Genomic DNA, 12,119 nt, shown 5'->3' on the forward strand with positions numbered 1-12,119 from the left:
AAGAGAGGCTTTATTACTGCCACTTTTAGTGAGTTTGGTACACATCCGGTGGATAGGGAGCCTTTTATTATGTTCAACATAGGAGGGCCAAGCACAGGAAGCAGCTCTTTCAGTAGTTGAATTGGAAGCTTATGGATGGCTACAACAAGCATTTGTTGGCAGTTATCTTTGCCAAAGACTGTGCAACCAACTACTCGGTCCGGGGTGCACACAATGTCCATTTACTAAAATAAAATTGGTTCTGCAATGTAGAAAAACCCAATAACAAGGTGAGGTGACCAAAAGTTATATTTAAATGTAAACTTTGTTTAGAAGAAATAGAGACATTTTTAAAGAAAAGTGCTTTAATCAGATCCCACCATGTTTTAACCATCTGAATACAGGGGATATCATAGGCCACTAGATTAGTAGACTACTGCAGAGGACCTTTATCCATCTGAATACAGGGGATATCATAGGCCACTAGATTAGTAGACTACTGCAGAGGACCTTTATCCATCTGAATACAGAGGATATCATAGGCCACTAGATTAGTAGACTACTGCAGAGGACCTTTATCCATCTGAATACGGGGGATATCATAGGCCACTAGATTAGTAGACTACTGCAGAGGACCTTTATCCATCTGAATACAGGGGATATCATAGGCCACTAGATTAGTAGACTACTACAGAGGAACTTTATCCATCTGAATACAGGGGATATCATAGGCCACTAGATTAGTAGACTACTGCAGAGGACCTTTATCCATCTGAATACAGGGGATATCATAGGCCACTAGATTAGTAGACTACTGCAGAGGACCTTTATCCATCTGAATACAGGGGATATCATAGGCCACTAGATTAGTAGACTACTGCAGAGGACCTTTATCCATCTGAATACGGGGGATATCATAGGCCACTAGATTAGTAGACTACTGCAGAGGACCTTTATCCATCTGAATACAGGGGATATCATAGGCCACTAGATTAGTAGACTACTACAGAGGAACTTTATCCATCTGAATACAGGGGATATCATAGGCCACTAGATTAGTAGACTACTGCAGAGGACCTTTATCCATCTGAATACAGGGGATATCATAGGCCACTAGATTAGTAGACTACTACAGAGGAACTTTATCCATCTGAATACAGGGGATATCATAGGCCACTAGATTAGTAGACTACTGCAGAGGAACCCTCATGTTCTCTCCTGGATCACATTGGTATTCATTATTACACATAACCAACAATTCAGGCTTAAGAAGAAAAAGTGTTTAGAAAGTATTTACTAAAAGAAACTGAAGTAGAAAATATTAAAATCAAATATAAAACAGTGTAAAAATGGGGGGACCAATGGGGGGACCAATGGGGGGACCAATGGGGGGACCAATGGGGGGACCAATGGGGGGACCATGCAAATAGTCCGGGTAGTCATTTGATTATCTGCTCAGCAGTCTTATGGCTTTGGGGTAGAAGCTGTTAAGTAGTCCTTATGTCAACCTCCACAGGTTGATCTCTGTTAAGTAGTCCTTATGTCAACCTCCACAGGTTGATCTCTGTTAAGTAGTCCTTATGTCAACCTCCACAGGTTGATCTCTGTTAAGTAGTCCTTATGTCAACCTCCACAGGTTGATCTCTGTTAAGTAGTCCTTATGTCAACCTCCACAGGTTGATCTCTGTTAAGTAGTCCTTATGTCAACCTCCACAGGTTGATCTCTGTTAAGTAGTCCTTATGTCAACCTCCACAGGTTGATCTCTGTTAAGTAGTCCTTATGTCAACCTCCACAGGTTGATCTCTGTTAAGTAGTCCTTATGTCAACCTCCACAGGTTGATCTCTGTTAAGTAGTCCTTATGTCAACCTCCACAGGTTGATCTCTGTTAAGTAGTCCTTATGTCAACCTCCACAGGTTGATCTCTGTTAAGTAGTCCTTATCTCAACATCTGCAGGTTGATCTCTGTTAAGTAGTCCTTATCTCAACATCTGCAGGTTGATCTCTGTTAAGTAGTCCTTATCTCAACATCCGCAGGTTGATCTCTGTCAAGAAGTGGTTAGGTGTTTAGTGTTACTAGATAGCTATACATTATATTCCTGATGAGACTTTCTCTCAGTTCATGATCACTCCCAGCATTTACTGTACTGTACAACAGCAAGCAGTATTTGTTTAATGTCTCCTTACTTAATCACTGTGGTGTAACTGGGCCACCTATGAAAGGAAGACACTATAGTGTAAATCAGGCCACCTCTGAAAGGAAGACACTATGGTGTAAATCAGGCCACCTCTGAAAGGAAGACACTATGGTGTAAATCAGGCCACCTCTGAAAGGAAGACACTATGGTGTAAATCAGGCCACCTCTGAAAGGAAGACACTATGGTGTAAATCAGGCCACCTCTGAAAGGAAGACACTATGGTGTAAATCAGGCCACCTCTGAAAGGAAGACACTATGGTGTAAATCAGGCCACCTCTGAAAGGAAGACCTATGGTGTAAATCAGGCCACCTCTGAAAGGAAGACACTATGGTGTAAATCAGGCCACCTCTGAAAGGAAGACACTGTGGTGTAAATCAGGCCACCTCTGAAAGGAAGACACTATGGTGTAAATCAGGCCACCTCTGAAAGGAAGACACTGTGGTGTAAATCAGGCCACATCTGAAAGGAAGACACTGTGGTGTAAATCAGGCCACCTCTGAAAGGAAGACACTATGGTGTAAATCAGGCCACCTCTGAAAGGAAGACACTGTGGTGTAAATCAGGCCACCTCTGAAAGGAAGACACTATGGTGTAAATCAGGCCTGGGGAATTATTTTCCATGCAGGGTCACATTAGAATATATTTTTTTGCCATCGCGGACCAGAATCATATTACAGGACTGTACATCATGTCTATGACTGTGTTGACAGATATATCTACTGTAAATCACATCCAGATGTGCTACTTCTTTTTTTTGATTTTTATTTTACATGGAGAGAAATAAACCACATCCCATGTTCTCCTTTTGATAGGTGTTTTCATTATTAAACATGCAACGAAACTACACGGAGGGTAAAGTACACTGTGCATTCAGCACACGGAGGGTAAAGTACACTGTGCATTCAGCACACGGAGGGTAAAGTACACTGTGCATTCAGCACCACGGACAGAACCCTTGTTAAAACGGGGTTTGCACAAAAAACACAGAGAGAGAGAGCAACGTTACATTTAAACTACTCAATCAGTGTGAGGAGTGAAGTCTCCGATGGACGTTGACTAGAGCAGTGAAGTCAGATACAGTTTCTGACGTCGCTATGCGCAGGATTGCTGAGAGGTGAGAGTCAGTAAGAGATAATCTGTGCCTTGACTCTTGTTATATTTCGTCACTGAAAATGTCTGTTCACATACAGTACCTCCCTATGACATCATACTTCTCTATGACATCATACTTCTCTATGACATCATACTTCTCTATGACAGATCTCATCTGGACTGTGTTAAATTTAATCTTCCTCTTTGTCAGGGAGGTCCTCCTCTGCTATGTGACAACACACACACATGCACACACACACACACACACACACACACACACACACACACACACACACACACACACACACACACACACACACACACACACACACACACACACACACACACACACACACACACACACACACACACACACACCAATTGTACCATGACTGGGATTATTTATTCATGTCAGAGATTTTGTCAGAAATATTAAAATTAACTGGTCAAATGATCAATGACTTAAATCCAAAACGTAACTTTGGGATTCAATCCCTATCTCAGGAGATCTGCGTTATAGAGTGATTGATTTATAGAGTGATTGATTCATAGAGTGATTGATTCATTGAGTGATTGAGTCATAGAGTGATTGAGTCATAGAGTGATTGATTCATAGAGTGATTGATTCATAGAGTGATTGATTCATAGAGTGATTAATTCATAGAGTGATTGATTTATAGAGTGATTGATTCATAGAGTGATTGATTCATAGAGTGATTGATTTATAGAGTGATTGATTTATAGAGTGATTGATTCTTAGAGTGATTGATTTATAGAGTGATTGATTTATAGAGTGATTGATTCATAGAGTGATTGATTTATAGAGTGATTGATTTATAGAGTGATTGATTTATAGAGTGATTGATTTATAGAGTAGAACTATGAGATGAATCTAGACCTAGGACCTGTCTCTGGAAAATCTCCCACAACTAGAACTATGAGATGAATCTTGACCTAGGACCTGTCTTGGGAAAATCTCCCACAACTAGAACTATGAGATGAATCTAGACCTAGGACCTGTCTCTGGAAAATCTCCCACAACTAGAACTATGAGATGAATCTAGACCTAGGACCTGTCTCGTGAAAATCTCCTACAACTAGAACTATGAGATGAATCTAGACCTAGGACCTGTCTCTGGAAAATCTCCCACAACTAGAACTATGAGATGAATCTAGACCTAGGACCTGTCTCTGGAAAATCCCCCACAACTTGAACTATGAGATGAATCTAGACCTAGGACCTGTCTCTGAAAACATTAGTTCCTGCCAAGGCAGCAGCTACTCTTCCTGGGGTTTATTATGGATCCCCATTAGTTCCTGCCAAGGCAGCACCTACTCTTCCTGGTGTTTATTATGGATCCCCATTAGTTCCTGCCAAGGCAGCAGCTACTCTTCCTGGGGTTTATTATGAATCCCCATTAGTTCCTGCCAAGGCAGCAGCTACTCTTCCTGGGGTTTATTATGGATCCCCATTAGTTCCTGTCAAGGCAGCAGCTACTCTTCCTGGGGTTTATTATGGATCCCCATTAGTTCCTGCCAAGGCAGCAGCTACTCTTCCTGGGGTTTATTATGGATCCCCATTAGTTCCTGTCAAGGCAGCAGCTACTCTTCCTGGGGTTTATTATGGATCCTCATTAGTTCCTGCCAAAGCAGCAGCTACTCTTCCTGGGGTTTATTATGGATCCCTACTAGTTCCTGCCAAGGCAGCAGCTACTCTTCCTGGCGTTTATTATGGATCCCCATTAGTTCCTGCCAAGGCAGCAGCGACTCTTCCTGGGGTTTATTATGGATCCCCATTAGTTCCTGTCAAGGCAGCAGCTACTCTTCCTGGGGTTTATTATGGATCCCTATTAGTTCCTGCCAAGGCAGCAGCTACTCTTCCTGGGGTTTATTATGGATCCCTACTAGTTCCTGCCAAGGCAGCAGCTCCTCTTCCTGGGGTTTATTATGGATCCCTACTAGTTCCTGCCAAGGCAGCAGCTACTCTTCCTGGGGTTTATTATGGATCCCCTTTAGTAACCTGAGCAGGCAGCAGCTACTCTTCCTGGGGTTTATTATGGATCCCCATTAGTTCCTGCCAAGGCAGCAGCTACTCTTCCTGGGGTTTATTATGGATCCCCATTAGTTCCTGCCAAGGCAACAGCTACTCTTCCAGGGGGTTATGATGGATCCCCATTAGTTCCTGCCAAGGCAGCAGCTACTCTTCCTGGGGTTTATTATGGATCCCCATTAGTTCCTGCCAAAGCAACAGCTACTCTTCCTGGGGTTTATTATGGATCCCCATTAGTTCCTGCCATGGCAGCACCTACTCTTCCTGGTGTTTATTATGGATCCCCATTAGTTCCTGTCAAGGCAGCAGCTACTCTTCCTGGGGTTTATTATGGATCCCTATTAGTTCCTGCCAAGGCAGCAGCTACTCTTCCTGGGGTTTATTATGGATCCCCATTAGTTCCTGCCAAAGCAACAGCTACTCTTCCTGGGGTTTATTATGGATCCCCATTAGTTCCTGCCAAGGCAGCACCTACTCTTCCTGGTGTTTATTATGGATCCCCATTAGTTCCTGTCAAGGCAGCAGCTACTCTTCCTGGGGTTTATTATGGATCCCTATTAGTTCCTGCCAAGGCAGCAGCTACTCTTCCTGGGGTTTATTATGGATCCCTACTAGTTCCTGCCAAGGCAGCAGCTCCTCTTCCTGGGGTTTATTATGGATCCCTACTAGTTCCTGCCAAGGCAGCAGCTACTCTTCCTGGGGTTTATTATGGATCCCCTTTAGTAACCTGAGCAGGCAGCAGCTACTCTTCCTGGGGTTTATTATGGATCCCCATTAGTTCCTGCCAAGGCAGCAGCTACTCTTCCTGGGGTTTATTATGGATCCCCATTAGTTCCTGCCAAAGCAACAGCTACTCTTCCTGGGGTTTATTATGGATCCCCATTAGTTCCTGCCAAGGCAGCACCTACTCTTCCTGGTGTTTATTATGGATCCCCATTAGTTCCTGCCAAGGCAGCAGCTACTCTTCCTGGGGTTTATTATGAATCCCCATTAGTTCCTGCCAAGGCAGCAGCTACTCTTCCTGGGGTTTATTATGGATCCCCATTAGTTCCTGTCAAGGCAGCAGCTACTCTTCCTGGGGTTTATTATGGATCCCCATTAGTTCCTGCCAAAGCAGCAGCTACTCTTCCTGGGGTTTATTATGGATCCCCATTAGTTCCTGTCAAGGCAGCAGCTACTCTTCCTGGGGTTTATTATGGATCCTCATTAGTTCCTGCCAAAGCAGCAGCTACTCTTCCTGGGGTTTATTATGGATCCCTACTAGTTCCTGCCAAGGCAGCAGCTACTCTTCCTGGCGTTTATTATGGATCCCCATTAGTTCCTGCCAAGGCAGCAGCTACTCTTCCTGGGGTTTATTATGGATCCCCATTAGTTCCTGTCAAGGCAGCAGCTACTCTTCCTGGGGTTTATTATGGATCCCTATTAGTTCCTGCCAAGGCAGCAGCTACTCTTCCTGGGGTTTATTATGGATCCCCTTTAGTAACCTGAGCAGGCAGCAGCTACTCTTCCTGGGGTTTATTATGGATCCCCATTAGTTCCTGCCAAGGCAGCAGCTACTCTTCCTGGGGTTTATTATGGATCCCCATTAGTTCCTGCCAAGGCAACAGCTACTCTTCCAGGGGGTTATGATGGATCCCCATTAGTTCCTGCCAAGGCAGCAGCTACTCTTCCTGGGGTTTATTATGGATCCCCATTAGTTCCTGCCAAAGCAACAGCTACTCTTCCTGGGGTTTATTATGGATCCCCATTAGTTCCTGCCAAGGCAGCAGCTACTCTTCCTGGGGTTTATTATGGATCCCCATTAGTTCCTGCCAAAGCAACAGCTACTCTTCCTGGGGTTTATTATGGATCCCCATTAGTTCCTGCCAAGGCAGCACCTACTCTTCCTGGTGTTTATTATGGATCCCCATTAGTTCCTGTCAAGGCAGCAGCTACTCTTCCTGGGGTTTATTATGGATCCCTATTAGTTCCTGCCAAGGCAGCAGCTACTCTTCCTGGGGTTTATTATGGATCCCTACTAGTTCCTGCCAAGGCAGCAGCTCCTCTTCCTGGGGTTTATTATGGATCCCTACTAGTTCCTGCCAAGGCAGCAGCTACTCTTCCTGGGGTTTATTATGGATCCCCTTTAGTAACCTGAGCAGGCAGCAGCTACTCTTCCTGGGGTTTATTATGGATCCCCATTAGTTCCTGCCAAGGCAGCAGCTACTCTTCCTGGGGTTTATTATGGATCCCCATTAGTTCCTGCCAAAGCAACAGCTACTCTTCCTGGGGTTTATTATGGATCCCCATTAGTTCCTGCCAAGGCAGCACCTACTCTTCCTGGTGTTTATTATGGATCCCCATTAGTTCCTGCCAAGGCAGCAGCTACTCTTCCTGGGGTTTATTATGGATCCCCATTAGTTCCTGCCAAGGCAGCACCTACTCTTCCTGGTGTTTATTATGGATCCCCATTAGTTCCTGCCAAGGCAGCAGCTACTCTTCCTGGGGTTTATTATGGATCCCCATTAGTTCCTGTCAAGGCAGCAGCTACTCTTCCTGGGGTTTATTATGGATCCTCATTAGTTCCTGCCAAAGCAGCAGCTACTCTTCCTGGGGTTTATTATGGATCCCTACTAGTTCCTGCCAAGGCAGCAGCTACTCTTCCTGGCGTTTATTATGGATCCCCATTAGTTCCTGCCAAGGCAGCAGCTACTCTTCCTGGGGTTTATTATGGATCCCCATTAGTTCCTGTCAAGGCAGCAGCTACTCTTCCTGGGGTTTATTATGGATCCCTATTAGTTCCTGCCAAGGCAGCAGCTACTCTTCCTGGGGTTTATTATGGATCCCTACTAGTTCCTGCCAAGGCAGCAGCTCCTCTTCCTGGGGTTTATTATGGATCCCTACTAGTTCCTGCCAAGGCAGCAGCTACTCTTCCTGGGGTTTATTATGGATCCCCTTTAGTAACCTGAGCAGGCAGCAGCTACTCTTCCTGGGGTTTATTATGGATCCCCATTAGTTCCTGCCAAGGCAGCAGCTACTCTTCCTGGGGTTTATTATGGATCCCCATTAGTTCCTGCCAAGGCAACAGCTACTCTTCCAGGGGGTTATGATGGATCCCCATTAGTTCCTGCCAAGGCAGCAGCTACTCTTCCTGGGGTTTATTATGGATCCCCATTAGTTCCTGCCAAAGCAACAGCTACTCTTCCTGGGGTTTATTATGGATCCCCATTAGTTCCTGCCAAGGCAGCAGCTACTCTTCCTGGGGTCCAGCAACTTAAGTCAGTTACATACAGTTTAAAATACTACATTTCAGAACACCTTACCCAACACAGGCCACCACATATTAACAATACACATCCATGTGCACATGTGTGTAGATTGCGTGTCTTATGTATAGGTGTGTCTATTCACAGTCCCCGCTGTTCCATAAGGAGTTTTGCATCAGTTACCTGATGTGGAATAGAGTTCCATGTAGTCATGGCTCTATGTAGTACTGTGCGCCTCCCATAGTCTGTTCTTGACTTGGGGACTGTGAAGAGATGGCCTGTCTTGTGGTGGTTCATAAGCTGTGAGTCAGTAGTTTAGACAGACACCTTGGTGCATTCAGCTTGTCAACACCTCTCACAAAGATAAGTAATGATGAAGTCAATCTCTCCTCCACTTTGCGCATGAGAGACTTACATGCATGTCATTAATATAAGCTCTCGGTGTACATTTAAGGGTCAGCCGTGCTGCCCTCTTCTGAGACAATTGTAATTTTCCAAGGTCCCTCTTTGTGGCACCTGACCACACGACTGAACAGTAGTCCAGGTGAGACAAAACTAGAATTTGTAGTACCTGCTTTGGACCTGCCTTGTTGATAGTGTTGTTAAGAAGGTAGAAACTAGGGCCTGTACGACCTGCCTTGTTGATAGTGCTATTAAGAAGGTAGAAACTAGGGCCTGTAGGACCTGCCTTGTTGATAGTGTTGTTTAGAAGGTAGAAACTAGAGCCTGTAGGACCTGCCTTGTTGATAGTGCTGTTAAGAAGGTAGAAACTAGGGCCTGTAGGACCTGCCTTGTTGACAGTGTTGTTAAGAAGGTAGAAACTAGGGCCTGTAGGACCTGCCTTGTTGACAGTGTTGTTAAGACGGTAGAAACTAGGGCCTGTAGGACCTGCCTTGTTGATAGTGTTGTTAAGACGGTAGAAACTAGGGCCTGTAGGACCTGCCTTGTTGATAGTGTTGTTAAGAAGGCAGAAACTAGGGCCTGTAGGACCTGCCTTGTTGATAGTGTTGTTAAGAAGGTAGAAACTAGGGCCTGTAGGACCTGCCTTGTTGATAGTGTTGTTAAGAAGGTAGAAACTAGGGCCTGTAGGACCTGCCTTGTTGATAGTGTTGTTAAGAAGGTAGAAACTAGGGCCTGTAGGACCTGCCTTGTTGATAGTGCTGTTAAGAAGGTAGAAACTAGGGCCTGTAGGACCTGCCTTGTTGATAGTGTTGTTAAGAAGGTAGAAACTAGGGCCTGTAGGACCTGCCTTGTTGATAGTGCTGTTAAGAAGGTAGAAACTAGGGCCTGTAGGACCTGCCTTGTTGATAGTGTTGTTAAGAAGGTAGAAACTAGGGCCTGTAGGACCTGCCTTGTTGATAGTGTTGTTAAGAAGGTAGAAACTAGGGTCTGTAGGACCTGCCTTGTTGATAGTGTTGTTAAGAAGGTAGAAACTAGGGCCTGTAGGATCTGCCTTGTTGATAGTGTTGTTAAGAAGGTAGAAACTAGGGTCTGTAGGACCTGCCTTGTTGATAGTGTTGTTAAGAAGGTAGAAACTAGGGTCTGTAGGACCTGCCTTGTTGATAGTGTTGTTAAGAAGGCAGAAACTAGGGTCTGTAGGACCTGCCTTGTTGATAGTGTTGTTAAGAAGGCAGAAACTAGGGTCTGTAGGACCTGCCTTGTTGATAGTGTTGTTAAGAAGGCAGAAACTAGGGTCTGTAGGACCTGCCTTGTTGATAGTGTTGTTAAGAAGGTAGAAACTAGGGTCTGTAGGACCTGCCTTATTGATAGTGCTGTTAAGAAGGTAGAAACTAGGGCCTGTAGGACCTGCCTTGTTGATAGTGTTGTTAAGAAGGTAGAAACTAGGGCCTGTAGGACCTGCCTTATTGATAGTGCTGTTAAGAAGGTAGAAACTAGGGCCTGTAGGACCTGCCTTGTTGATAGTGTTGTTAAGAAGGTAGAGCAGCACTTTATTATGGACAGACTTCTCCCCATCTTAGCTACTGTTGCATCACCATGTTTTGACCATGACAGTCATCTCAACTTGCTCAATTTCCACATTATTTATTACAAGATTTAGTTGAGGTTTATGGTTTACTGGAAGATTTGTCCCAAATAAAATGCTTTTAGTTTTTGAAATATTTAGGGCTAACTTATTCCTTGCCACCCATTCTGAAACTAACTGCAGCTCTTTGTTAAGTGTTGCAGTCATTTCAGTTGCTGTAGTAGCTGGCGTGTATAGTGTTGAGTCATCCGCATACATAGACACACTGGCTTTACTGAAAGCCAGTGGCATGACATTAGTAAAGATTGAAAAAGTAAGGGGCCTAAACAGCTGCCCTGGGGAATTCCTGATTCTACCTGGATTATGTTGGAGGCTTCCATTAAAGAACACCCTCTGTGTTCTGTTAGACAGGTAACTCTTTATCCACAACATAGCAGGGGATGTAAAGCCATAACACATGCATTTTTCCATCAGCAGACTTTGACCGATAATGTCAAAGCCGCACTGAAATCTAACAAAACAGCTCTTTTTATCATAGATTTCTCACAGCCAATCATCAGTCATTTGTGTAAGTGCTGTGCTTGTTGAATGTCCTTCCCTACAAGCGTGCTGAACGTCTGTTGTCAATTTGTTGACAGTAAAATAACATTGTATCTGTTCAAACACAATTTTTTCCAAAAGTTAACTAAGGCTTGATAACAGGCTGATTGGTCGGCTATTTGAGCCAGTAAATGGGGCTTTACTTATTCTTGGGTAGTGGAATTACTTTAGTTTCCCTCCAGGCCTGAGGGCACACACTTTCTAGCAGGCTTAGATTGAAGATATGGCAAATAGGAGTGGTAATATCGTCCACTATTATCCTCAGTAATTTCCCATCCAAGTTGTCAGACCCTGGTGGCTTGTCATCATTGATAGACAACAATAATTGTTTTACTTCTTCCACACTCACTGTACGGAATTCAAAATTACAGTGCTCGTCTTTCATAATTTGATCAGTTATACTTCGATGTGTAGTTGTTGCCGGGACGTCATGTCTTAGTTTGCTAATCTTGCCAATGAAAACATAAATTATAGTACGACACTGGCCATTAAAGATGTAGTCAGTCATGTCAGAAGATAGCAGACTCATTACTTACCAAAAACAGCTGTCAATTCCAATAAACAACATCACGTTTTCAAGTTCGCTTTCCTAACAGCAACACTATCATGAATCTAGCAAAGAAGTTTATTAGCACATTTCTCACACTTTCTTTAGCCGTGGAGGGTCGAAGGCTTGCCTCGGGAAAGTGCAGATGGGTTGCCTAGCAACACGTGCCTGTGAGTCAACGTCTGCGTAGCGCAGACAAATTCCCATGATTCCCATGATTGATTTATGAATCTGTTCGGACCGAAAAGCTAAAATGACTTTGTTAAAAACCTATGTCAACTAATAAGGAGAACTATCTAACAAATAAATACATTATGACATTCTCTAATCATATAATAATATACAATTAAAACAAAATAAATACATAGTTTATGATTAGAGAATGCCATAATGTAACGGTTTTCCTCCTCTTCTTCTGAGGAG

This window comes from Oncorhynchus kisutch, linkage group LG6 (genome assembly GCF_002021735.2).
Source record: "Oncorhynchus kisutch isolate 150728-3 linkage group LG6, Okis_V2, whole genome shotgun sequence".
NCBI lineage: Eukaryota > Metazoa > Chordata > Actinopteri > Salmoniformes > Salmonidae > Oncorhynchus > Oncorhynchus kisutch.